General features: G+C 46.2%; 1 protein-coding gene across 5 annotated transcripts in view; it reads right to left on the bottom strand.

Moving 5' to 3' along the window:
- The window catches only part of Rab11fip3 (RAB11 family interacting protein 3), a 70324-nt gene that overhangs the window by 36756 nt on the left and 19929 nt on the right, over window positions 1–13639 (bottom strand). The gene's annotated exons all lie outside the window — the stretch shown is intronic.

The following is a 13639-nucleotide window of genomic DNA, read 5'->3' on the forward strand; positions in this document are numbered from 1 at the left end:
AGGACAACATCTAGTAAAACCAGAAGGCATGACACAGACCAGGAGAAAGTATCTGTGTACTTAAGATCATATATCTGGTAAAGGACCTGTATCCAGAAAATATAAAGATATCTTACACTTCAAAAAGTCATATACCACCAGGCACTGTGGCTGACACCTGTAATCCCAGCGACTGGGAAGGCTAAAGAAGGAGGATCCAAGTTCAAGGCCAGTCTGGGCAACTCAGCCAAGAACCTGCCTCAAAATTACAAAATAAATAAATAAAAGGTCTGGGGATATAGCTCAGGGGTAGCATGTCCCTGGGTTCAATCCCCAGTACTGCAAGAATGGAAAGAAAACCCATATACTGAGGCAGGCCTGATGTCATGCGCCTGTGATGTCAGCTACTGAAGAGTCTGAGATGGAGGATCAGGATCACTCATGGCCAGGAGATCAAGGCAGCTGGGGCAACACAGAGGGACCCCCATCTCCAAACAATCAACAATGGCAAGCTCTGGCAAGGACGTGGAGAAAGCCCCAAGCCTTGCCAGAAGAACTTGACATGATCTGGTGGCCTTGAGAGACCATTAGGCAGGCAGCCTTTTTAAAAGTGCGACAGGATCAATCCCCAGCACCGCAAAAAAAAAAAGTGCAACAGGAGCTCACTGTACAACACAGCAACCTCAGAGAAAGGAACAGTGAGTACATAGCGACACTGCTTGTGCCCACAGCCACTGCACAGCCCCAGAATCTGCCAGCCAAGAAGCCACAGGAAAGACCACAAGTTACACTGTTTCATGCAAGGAAATTCTTGGAATGGACAACTCAATGAGAGGACAGTCAGATCAGCCCTAGCACCCTGACCTGCACACTGCCATCGGGTTCCACCACACGTACGCTGGTGGTGCTCTTAACGAGAGGGAGAGAGGGTTCATGAGAAAGAGACAAGCACTGAAGCAAAGCATCTGGCAAAAGGTGGAAGGGAAAACTGGAGCACAGGGGCAGGCAGATGGAAGACTCCACTGGAGGAGCTCCCAGGACTGAAGGTCAAGCAGAGACAGAAAGAACACACCAGCACCTGAGAAGACCCATTCCCACACCCAAAGACCCTCTAAGACTTACGCTGGTGAGCTTCCTGAATTTCAAAGAGAAAAAGCTGTTTAACCCTTTAAATAGCCACACAAGAGTGAAGTGAGACCGTAGAGAAGAAAGCGGGAGCATCAGCACTGCTGGTAGCGACCGCACCAAGAGCTTCCCAGCACACCCTTGCTGCTGTGGTCAAGGGCTGCCAGGCCTGCCTCGGGACCCACCCACCTGCTGATGGCCACACAACCCCTCATATTGCTGACCACACCTCAGTGTGAGCTTTGGGGGATATTTGGATCACAGTTGCCCATCATCTGAATTTGAATTTTAAGCAACACTTTTTTTTGGAGGGTACCGGGGATTGAACCCAAGAATGCTTAACCACTAAGCCATATCTCCAGCCCTTTATAGACACAGAGCCTCACAGCTTTGAACTCACAACCCTTCTGCCTCAATCTCCCAAGCCACTGGGATTATAGGTGTGCGTCATGCCACCCAGCTTTAAGCATCACTTTGAACTCCCAGGTATTTAAAGAAACAGAGACTTGGGCTGGGGTTGTAGCTCAGTGGTAGAGCGCTTGCCTAGCACGAGTGAGGCACTGGGTTTGATCTCAGCACCACATATAAATAAATAAATAAAATAAAGGTATTGTGTCCACCTAGAACTAAAAATAGAAAAGAAGAAATGGAAACTTTAGATCTGTCCATTCAAAATGGCCCCAGGTTGTGGTGCTTGTGTTTCATTTCCCACAAAAGAAACCAGACTTTTGGGAGGCTCTAGAACTGCGCCAGTTAAGCATGGAGCCCACTGTTACTCCCAAGCACAAAGAACCCAAAACTCCTTGCTGCTGGTTCTGCCAACACAGCTCAGGAACCAGGCAAGAGACTTCCCCCAGCCATAAGAGACCAAGGTGGGCAGCGGGAGCTAGCGACAACTACCTCACTACCTCAAGCACAACCCATCCCGCCAGATCACAAACAGGGTCTAAAAAGGCTGGGAGTGGTGGGGTTTGGAAACACCAGTGAACCTACTCACTAGTCTGAGAACAAGCAGAGGAAGGAAGGAGTCACCTGCCTGGTCTGCCTGTCCCAGATGAGGGCAGCAATGGGCCACTAAGGGAGGGTGGCCCCAGCCAGCTCTTCCTGACAGAACAGCCCACCAGCAAAAGGGACAGAGTAGTGGAGCCAGAGGGCGCCCTTGCCCTGCTCCGCAGTAAGGAAGCCCCACTCCAAGTAGCCACCATAAAGCGCAAGGACTCACAGACATCACAGCCCGCCGCACAGCCACCGAGAAACAGACAGAACACGCCTCAGCAGTCGGAAGCACAGTCAGCAACATCCAGCCTGTGAAAGCCTGGCAGGGCCAGAGTGGTCAGGGAAGGTGAAGGAACACCTTAAACGAGAGACCTAGGAGCCTCATTAACCCAGCAGCACAGGAGAACCTCCGCAACAGCCAGATCCCAACAGCCCATTTAAAAAACCCTGTCCACAGACAACTGAACTGGAATACCACTGAACATCTGATGACAACAAGGAACTGCTATTAATTTCTATAGATGCATTCACTGAAATACTTGGAAACACCCCAAAAACCTGGGGATGAGGCCCAGATGCAACCAACTACCACAACACAACTGCTGGGCTGGGGAGGGGTCCTTGGAAGACACAAGATCCCATTTGCTTTGCACAGGCTAGACAGGTATCAGGAGCAGGTTGGGGCTGAGTCAAGGGCAGGCGCAGGTGCACAAGGAATGAAAGGAGTACTGCACAAGTCCAGTTGGAGAGACTACCCCAGAGGCACAGGCCCTGAAGGGCAGCCTCATGTGGACAGGCAGGAAAAAAAGCTAGAGCACACAGTACACACACTGCTGTCCTTCTCAGGACCCAGCAGACGCCACGGAAACAGCACCTGGATGGGATCTAAACTCACGGTCATCAGGAAAAGAGACCCAGGGGGACCAGCTACCACATATGAGGCCCTCCCACCACCATCTGTCATGTACAACAGAAAGTTAGACCTGACTGGCCCCAAGAATGTGAGCTTTCAGGTCAGAGTCCACCCTTCTCCCTTAGCATTGGCAAGATGAGGTCATCATCCATTGACTAGAAGGCCCTGCACATTAGCATGACACTGAGCTCCAAAGTCCATTTATCAGTTGATTTCTTGGAAACAAAGTGAACTCAAGCTCTTTATCAATCGCCTAACTTATCTCAGGAAAGCCTAAAGCACATGAGTTCTCCACAGAGTCCCAGTGGTTACTGGACAGTCATCTACTTCAGAACCCACACTGGCCACTGGGTTCTAGAGATTCCCTAGAATTGCAACACTAAAGCTGCTAATAGTGTTCATTCTGAAACCCAAACCAAACACTTTTCAAACAATAACTAGCAGCAGACCCTTTAGTTACCATACCACACGATCAAGGAGTAATCGAAGTATATGCTTTTAAAGGTCTACTTTACACTTTCTTCATGCTTTAGAGGATAGATAAATTTCTACATATCTGATAATTTGGGGATGGTTCTAATTCTCCAAACCCAAAACACTCCAATCAGTCTGTGAGAAATAACAATCTGCCCAGTCCTACAAAATTCAGCACAGTCAGAAAACCAGCCTAGAGGCACAAACCAGGGTGGTCCAAGCAAACTCACACCTCCCCAGCAAGTGGGCCCAGGGCACCTCAGAATCATCGCCTATGTGGGACCGGCATGAAAAGCCTACTAAGGAACTGCACGGAACTACACAGATTCTGTGCAGGGAGACACACCCCACCCTGTGAGTACTCTCCTTACTGTCACGCATGAGCCACATCTTCAACAAAGGCATCTGAGAAGCCAAGGTGGTAACAGGCGAGCTCTCCTTAGGGGCTCCTTCCACCATTCCTAACCACACTGGATCTACTTGGAGTGGCAGAGGCAACTCTTGAAAGCCTGGCTGATGTTCACCCACCTTTTTCCTAAAGGGATTCGGCGCAGTTAGGCATGTATGGTGGAGCATGATGAGTACCTGAGCTGCACCAGTCATGAACCCCAAAGAGCACAGTGGGACGAGCTCACACCCAAAGCCCCTGAGCAATCTGGGCAGACAGTCCAGGTGCCCTCACACCTGAGGAAAGCTCACAACGCCACTTCAGCTGTTCTCACTTAGATTCCCAAAGAGCAATCCCAAATCATCCCAACAGAATTAGCAAAAACAAGATTCATATCATTTTGAAAATCCGCAAGCACTTAGGAGACAGGAAGGGTACATAATAACTGCTTCCTCATGAACACCTCTGGAAGCAACCTCCGAGTATCTTAAATGCACAAAGCTGTTATTCTCAGTGTAAGTCAGCATCACCTCCAGGACCAGGCAAGGAACACAGCAGTGTGGAAGGAATGGGGCACCCGCAAGGTGGCACCCTGGGCAGGGGCAGCAGGTGCAAAAGGGCAGCACTGGCAAAACCATGGTGGCATTAAGGAATTGTTTTGCTTTTTGTTTTACTTCACTTTGGATATTATAATGGTATGTCATTTTTTTTTAAAACATACTTCACTCTCAAAAACAGACTTAAATATTTATACTTAAGAATAACATGATGTCTGTGGCTTACTGTTTCCACCTTCATACATGCAAAACAATGACTTTTTTAAAACACAGAACTACATAGCTCAGTAGACCAAACCAGAGGGAAAGGCACAGAAAGAGAAAGGGTATGTGTGTCTAAAAGAGCTTGCGGAGCATTTGTTAGGTCATAAAATGGGACATTTATGCTGGTTTCCTGCAAGACAAAAATTTTGGAGTAGAAGTGCATTTTAACTGACTTAAGCCTTGAAGGAAACCTTGGCTGTGTAAATCTACTTCCTTCAGATTACCATCCAGTCCCAAATCTCCTGCCCATGATGCTGCACTCTCCATGCCCCAGAAGAGTGGATTCGATCAGAGAAAAGAAATCACCTCTGGATGGTTAACACTGCTCCTTGGGTCCAGCAAGCCACAGGAAAAGAAACAGCAGCACTGCTCCCTCTTCCCTGGAGCTGCCCAACTCTAAGGGGTCTCTCTGGGCAAGCGGAGCAGTTGTTTTTGTCTTCATCAACTTAAACATCCCATGTGTGCGGGAATGCCGATTTTTTCCCTGGCAGCAGGGAACACACTGACAGGCAGTCTCTCAGCTACTAGTGCAGGTATGGTCTGAAGTCACCCAATTTGGATTTCCCCTGACAGTACATGAAAACAGTAGTGTCAAATGCCACAAACAGACAGAGATCCAACAAAATATAAAATATCAAAGACATCGACAAATTTCTAGAGACGTATGCTCCTCCCAAACTGAACCAGGAGGACATACACAATTTAAACAGATCAATTTCAAGCAATGAAATAGAAGAAGTCATCAGAAGCCTACCAACAAAGAAAAGCCCAAGGCGAGAATCCAGACGGATTCTCAGCTGAGTTCTACAAACCTTCAAAGAACTCATTCCAATACTCCTCAAAGTATTCCAGGAAATAGAAAAGGGGGAACCCTTCAAAACTCATTCTATTAAGTTAGTATCACTGTGATACGAAAACCAGACAAAGACAAATCAAGACACATCTAGGAAAGAATATTTTAGACCGATATCTCTGATGAATACAGACATAAAAATCCTTAACAAAATTCTGGCAAATCGCATACAAAAACATTAAGAAGATAGTGCACCATGATCAAGCAGGGTCCAACCCAGGGATGCAAGGTTGGTTCAACATACAGAAATCAACAAATATAATTCATCACATCAGTAGACTTAAGGTTAAGAATGATTAGTTCAACAGATGAAGAAAAGCGTTTGACAAAATACAACACCCCTTCATGCTCGAAACACTAGAAAAATTAGGGATAGTAGGTACATACCTGAACATTGTAAAGGCTATTTATGCTAAGCCCATGGCCAACGTCATTCTTAATGGAGAAAAACTGAAAGCATTCCCTTTAAAAATGGGAACAAGACAGGGATGCCCTCTTTCACCACTTCTATTCAACATCGTCCTTGAAACACAAGCCAGAGCAATTAGACATACTAAAGAAATTAAAGGGATATGAATAGAAAAAGAGGAACTCAAGCTGTCACTATTTGCTGATGACATGATTCTCTATTCAGAGGACCCAAAAAACTCCACCAGAAAACTTCTAGACCTCATAAATGAATTCAGCAAAAAAGTAGGACATAAAATCAACACGCATAAATCTAAAGCATTTTTATACATAAGCGATGAAACATCTAAAAGGGAAATCAGGAAGACAATTCCTTTTGCAAGAGCCTCAAAAAAAAAAAAAAATACTTGGAAATCAATCTAACCAAAGAGGTGAAAGACTTCTACAATGACAACTGCAGAACGCTGAAGAAAGAAACTGAGGAAGACGTTAGAAGATGAAAAGATCTCCCATGTTCTTGGATAGGCAGAATTAATATTGTCAAAATGGCCATACTTCCAAAGGTGCTATACAGATTTAATGCAACTCCAATTAAAATCACTATGACATTTCTCATAGAAACAGAAAAGGCAATCATGAAATTCACCTGGAAGAACAAAAGACCCAGAATTGCCAAAGCAATCCTGGGCAGGAAGAGTGATACAGGAGGTATCACAATACCAGACCTTAAACTCTACTACAGAGCAATAGTAACAAAAATGACATGGTACTGGCACCAAAATAGACAGGTAGACCAGTGGTACAGGGTAGAAGACACAGAGACATACCCACATAAGTACAGTAACCTCATGCTAGACAAAGGTGCCAAAACCTTACAATGGAGAAAAGATAGCCTCTTCAACAAATGGTGCTGGCAAAACTGGAAATCCATATGCAGTAAAATGAAACTAAACCCCTATCTCTCACTGTGTACAAGACTCAACTCAAAATGGATCAAGGATCTAGGAATTAGGACCGAGACCCTTCACCAAATAGAAAAAAAGTAGGCCCCAATCTCCATCATGTCGGCTTAGGACTTGGAAAGGCAGAATTAATATTATCAAATTGACTTCCTTAACAAGACCCCCATAGCACAAGAAATAGAAGCATTAATCAATAAATGGGATAGATTCAAACTAAAAAGTTTTTTCTCAGTACAGGAAACAATCAATAATGTGAAAAGAGAGCCTACAGAGTGGGAGAAAATCTTTTCCACACACACTTCAGACAGAGCACTCATCTCCAAAGTTTATAAAGAACTTAAAAAACTTTATACCCAAAATACAAAGAACCCAATCAATAAATGGCTAAGGAAATGGGCAGACACTTCACAGAAGAAGATATACAGGTGATCAACAAATAAATGAAAAAGTGCTCATCATCCCTAGTAATTAGAGAAATGCAAATTAAAACCACCCTAAGATTTCATCTAACTCCAATTAGAATGGCTATTATCAAGAACACAAGCAATAATAAGTGTTGGTGTGGATGTGGGGAAAAAAGCACACTCATACACTGCTGGTGGAGTTGCAAATTGGAGCAGCCACTCTGGAAAGCAGTATGGAGATTCCTCAGAAAACTTGGAATGGACCCACCATTTGACCCAGCTATCCCACTCCTCAGTTTATACTAAAAGGACTTAAAATCAGCACACTACAGTGATATAGCCACATCAATGTTCACAGCAATTGAATTCACAATAGCTACATTGTGCAACCAACCTAGATGCCCTTCAATAGATGAGTGGATAAAGAAACTGTGGTATACACACAATGGAATATTATTCAGCCATAAAGAATAAAATTATGGCATTTGCTGGTAAATGGATGAAGGTGGAAAATATCATGCTAAGGCCAAACCCCAAAAACTAAAGGCCAAATGTTTTCTCTGATAAGTGCATGACAATATATAACGATGGGGGGTGGCGGGGAGAAGAGAAGAATGAAGGAACTTTGGATGGTATAGAGGAAAAAGGGTAGGAGGGAGTGGGAATGGAAAAACAGTAGAATGAAACAGACAGTATTACCCTGTACATACATATGATTACATGATGGCGTGAATATACATTGCATACAACCATGGAAATGAAAAGTTGTACCCCATTTGTGTAGAAAGAATCAAAATGCAGTCTGTAAAACTAAACATAAAAAAGATTTTAATTTAAAAAAAAAAAATGCCACAAGCAGCAGGGACAGGCAGTCCTTCCTGCAGGCTGAGCGCTGAAGGCTGACTAGCAACACTGGTTCTGCAGTGCTGACAGGTTCCTCTCAAGTGGGAGCCTGTACTAGCTGGTTCATTCTAACAGAGGTAACTGTAGTGTTCTTATAGACGCACAGAAGTCTGCTGTGTCTGTAATCCCAGTTACTCTTACTCAGAAGGCTGGGGGAGGAGGATGGCAAGTTCCAGGTCAGTCTCAACAACTTAGCAAGCCCCAGTCTCAAAATAAAAATAAAAAGGGCTGGGGAGCAGCTGAGTGGTACAGCACCCCTGGGATTCTATCTCCAGTGGAGGAGGAGGAGGAGGAGAAATGCAAATATTTGGGGGATACACTGGAGATTGATCCTAGAGGCACTAACCACTGAGTCAGATCCCTAGCCTCCCCCCAACACATTTTTTTTTTTTTTAACCAGGAATTGGACTTGGGGGCACTTGAGCACTCAGCCACATTCCCAGACCTATTTCGTATTTTATTTAGAAACAGGGTCTCACTGAGTTGCTTAATGCCTTGTTTTTGCTGAGGCTGGCTTTGAATTCGTGATTCTCCTGCCTCAGCCTCTGTAGCTGCTAGATTACAGGCGTGTGCCACCATGCCCAGCCTGCAATGATGTTTAATAAAACATTTTAGTGATACTTATTTAAAACCTGAGTCTTGGGCTGGGGATATAGCTCAGTTGGTAGAGTGCAAGCACAAGGCCCTGGGTTCAGTCCTCGCACCGGAGTCCACTAGGTTTAAGTCAAGGTCAAGGACACACATGCTTCCATGTTCTCACACCAGAGTATCTCCTTAATAATGCATGGATAACCTGCCACTTGCTCACCACGGTAGGCTGCCCTACATTCTCATGTCAGGAATAAAACAAAGTAAATGTTTGTTACCACTCTGTCCTGGGAACTTCTGAAAGCTAAGCAACAATGACAGAGGACCCCAGCTTCCTCCAAGAGTTGGCTTTCTATACCCAGCTGTCTAGAAAGCTAGAAAGGAAACTGAGCAGAAAGCTCATCTCTCAAGCCTGGGTGATGACAGCCTGAAGGCTGACTTCAGAGCAGGCCACACTGGGAATCACAGACCCTGGACAGAGTTCAGAGGAAGTCTTAACTCCCACCTAGTCTGCTTCACACACCACTAGAGCAAGTAAACTGAAGGTCATGCATCAGGATTCATGCTTGTTCTCTTTCTTTTTTGGTACTGGGGACTGCACCCAGAGACACTCTACCACCTTTTTAACTTTGAGACAGGGTCTCGCTAAGGTGCCCAAACTGGCCTTGGATTTACAACCCTCCTCTGTCAGCCTCCTGAGCAGCTGGGATCACAGGCATGGTCACCACACCTGGTTACATATTTTTGTTTGTTTGTTTTGTTACCGGGGATGAACTCGCAGGCACTCAACCTCTGAGTCACATCCCCAGCACTATTTTTCTGTATTTTATTTAGAGCCAGAGTTTCAGTGAGTTGCTTAGTGCCTCACTGTTGCGGAGGCTAGGCTTGAACTCGCGATCCTCCTGGCTCAGCCTCCAGAGTCGCTGGGATTATTGGCACCTGGCTCTGGCTAGATACTTCCCTTTTAATTTCGGTTCTCTGAATGTGCTATCATCTCTACCTTCCTGATGATATGAATCCACTTTTATTTTCCACACTTTCCGCTGCTCTCTGCACTGGCTCTGTTCCCTTCCGTGCTGTCAGCTGCCTCTTTCTTCTCTCCTATCTTCCCTGACTCAGGCTTTCCTCAGGTACCTGAGGCCCCTGACTGTCCCTTTTTACTGGAAAGTGGGCACTGGGGCTCGGGATGAATTTCAGAGGGAGAGAACTTGCCTGGCATGCATGTGGCTTTAAGTTCCATTCCTAGCACTGCAAAAAATAAAAATTAAAAGACCTCTCAAAAATCTAGCTGGGCGTGGTGGCACACACCTGTAATTACAGTGACTCTGGAAGCTAAGTAGGGAGGATCATGAGTTCAAGGCCAGCCTCTGCAATTTAGTGAAGCCCTATGCAACTCAGTGAGATCCTGTCTCAAAATGAAAAGGGCCGAGGCTGTGGTTTAGTGGTAAAGTGCTCCGGGTTCAATCCCCAAATCCCACCCCTCAAAAATTCTACATATCCATTCCTCTAGCAATTCCTTTTTTTGGGGGTGGGGGGGTTGCTGGGGGTTGAACCCAGGACCTTAAGTGCTTGTGAGGCAAGCACTCTACCAAATGAGCTATATCCCCAGCTCTAGCAATTCCATTTTTAAGGACATAGTACAAACTCTGTAGGAAGACTCCGCTATGAGAAAGAACATAACAGTAAATAGAGGATCCCAAACACCAAGACAAAATCATAACCAAATACATTCTAGCATGCCCATTCATATAATGGAGAAACTCTCTGGTCACTAAAATTGTGAGATAGAAATAAAGGTACTGATGTTGAGAGGTGCTCACAATTAATTTAAACTGGGGTAAAATTCTAAATTAATTATGACTCTGGTTTTGTCTTAAATAAATAATTGAAAAGCTAGGAGGCTGAAGAGATTCACAGTGTTGACAGGATTTTTATTTTCTCCCATTATTCACGTTTTTATTAAATGTGCTTTATTTGTCTTTTTTTTTCCTTTTTCTTTTTAAGTTTCTTGTTATTATGAGAAAGGCAGCAGCTAACCAAAGAGCCGTGTTTTTTGTTGTTATTGTTTTGTTTTGTTTTTGTGGTGCTGGGGATTGAACCCAGCAGGGCCTCACTCGTGGGAGGTACGAGGAGGTACAAGGTACACACTCTACCAACCTTCACACATCCCTGCAGCACTCAGCCTAGGAGAGCCAGCTGCCCCTACTGCTGACTGAGCTTCACTAGCTGATGCTTCTGCAGAAATGTGGAAAGGTCCCAAGGCGGGCTCCTGGAAGGAGTCGTAAGAGTTAGGAACCAGGCAGATGTGTCCAGCTACTTCATGCCCTCCCCTAGCCAGCCACAGTGAGCTGTGCCGACCGGGAGAGGGAGGGTAGCGCTGATGATGGAGACCAGCCTTCTCATGAAAGAGCTTTTCATCTGCAACAGCAAGCAACCTTAGATTTGATTTTTCTTGGATTTTAGTAAAGCAACCGATGCAACAATGTAATGAAAACAACCTTGTAAACAAGTGAGAAAGAAGGGGTGAGAGTGTGGATGGAGGAGGGAGAGAGTTTGTAGAGGTGATTTCCCAACTCCCAGGAACTGTACCCAAAAGGAAAGAGATCGGCCTGCTCCCCTTTTTGCTCAATGACCACCTTGCGGGGAGCAAGTAGATCCTGACCTCCTGCCCACAGGGGCCACACATGCTACCCAAGACCACAGAAGCAAAAAAATCCTTCTGAGATCACTTCTCTGCTTTGGGACAGTCCAGCAAATCCTGCCACCCCTTCTCAGAAAAGCAATTCCTTTCTCCCTGCTCTCAAGTCTGCTGCCTCCTAGTGGCAAAACCCACAACGTGGTTCAGGCAGGTGGAGACTGAGGGGTGAGCAGGAAAGAGCAACAGCAAAAACCCAGCCAGGGCAGAGTCGGCCCTGTTCCCCCAACCAACTTCCAGCTCCTTTGGAAACAATGACACTCTATGAGAGAGGGTAGGCTCCATAGTGAGAGGGGGGGGGGAAAGTTTCTCCATGTTGCAGCAACATGCCCAGAATTTCCTGAAGATGCTTCACATGGGCTGGGCCTGAGTTGGGCAGTGGGCAGCACACAGCCAGGAAGCCTCACCTAACAAGATGATGCCTTCGGGATGGTGTCCCCAGCACACAACTGGAGCTGGGCACAGGACCCACCGGCTCACCCAGTTCAGCGACAAAGGCCCAGTGGCACCTCTCCTACTTGCAGGCCAGGCTGCCGGGAGCAGAGCTCTGGGTCTTTCCCTGGGAGGTGACCCCAGCTGCAGAGCCGTGGGCTTTATGTCCCACAGGTCAGGATCGAAGTTTGGCTTCTTCTCAGCAACCATCTTCCTGGTCTTCTCAGAGTTGCCTGCCCCAAAGAAGCATCTGATCTACAGACCGGTCACATCATACAGGGAAGCCCCCAACACTGCCAAGTCCAAGCACTCCCACTGCTTTGGGAATAGCAAAGGTTTTCCTCCAGAGCCAAGGTGGCCACCTCACTGCAGGGAAGTTACCCTGGAGGCTCTGCTCTCTGCCTGACTGCCCCCAGCCAGGTCTGATGAAAATGGTGAGGCCACAGGCGGGCCTCTCAAATCCATCTGCACCCTGAGTCATGCACCCAGGGTAAAAAGCACTGCTCTGGAAAGCACTCTCTGGAAAGAGACCTACAGCCTTGGTATGCCACACATCCTGCAGGTTCTCTGTCCTTTCTTCCCAAGTGACCCCTCTTCTATGTGAAGCCTCTACATGGGCTGGGACCCCCACTTGAAGGTCCCTTCCTCTCCCACCCTCTGCCTCACTAATGTTTCTTAGCTTCAGGATGTCAGTTAAGAAGTCACTTCAAAGAAGAAAACAAAAGCTCTTCTCTGGGAGCTTTTCTGAATAGGCTGTCCCAAGTCACACCGCCTTGAACAAACTCCACTTTTGCCCTCACTATCTGCAGTAGTCTGCAGTGGACAGATTCCCTGCCCACTGTCTTAAGGCAGACAAAGTGGGCAGTCCTGCTCACTCTACTTCTCCCACCTTTAACACTGCCCAGCACATGAAAGGTGCAATAGACACCAAAAACATTTGCTGAGCAGGGCTGTGGATGTCACTCAGTGACAAACTGCTTCCTGGAATGCACCAAGCACTGGATTTAATCCCCAACAGAGAGAAGTACAAGGAGCAAATACCTGCTTAGGGAAGAACCAAGGAACTGCCAAGCTGGGGTGATAAACCAGGTCTGTCTGGCTTCAAAGCCCACCATTCTGTGTCCTTCTGTTTAACATCCACTTTGTGAATGGGGAAAATGGATGTCCTGTAACTAAATGCAAAAGAACACTTCCAGAGACCCTGGCCAGAATATCATAACCACCACACCTCACTAGGCACACACAAGGGTGCAGAGCACACTCAGCAGCTGGTCAACTCCTCTCAGCTCTATGCAGCTCAGTCCAAGAGGGGAAGCAGGTGAGGTAGCCAGCCTGCAGGATGCAGTTCAAGTGTCAGGAGTTGTATTTTACAGCCAACCAAGAAAGCTCATCCTGAAACAAATGACACATTCCAGACAAACAGCCAAGAGCTATCTCTCTCCTCACCTCACTCCCTACTATGGACACCAGAGAAACCCTCTCAGTCCAACACAATAGCCACGTCTGCATTCCCAGCAACTCGGGTGGATGCAAAAGGATCCAAGCTTGAGGTCAACCTCAATAACAGAGAGACTCTAACTCAAAACAGAAAATAAGGGCTGGGGTTGTAGCTCAGTGTTAGAGTGCTTGCCTAGCACGTGTGAGGTACTAGTAGGGTTCAATCCCCAGCACCATATATAAATAAATAAATAAAATAAA

The sequence above is a fragment of the Sciurus carolinensis genome, chromosome 18, assembly GCF_902686445.1.
Source record: "Sciurus carolinensis chromosome 18, mSciCar1.2, whole genome shotgun sequence".
NCBI classification, from domain to species: domain Eukaryota; kingdom Metazoa; phylum Chordata; class Mammalia; order Rodentia; family Sciuridae; genus Sciurus; species Sciurus carolinensis.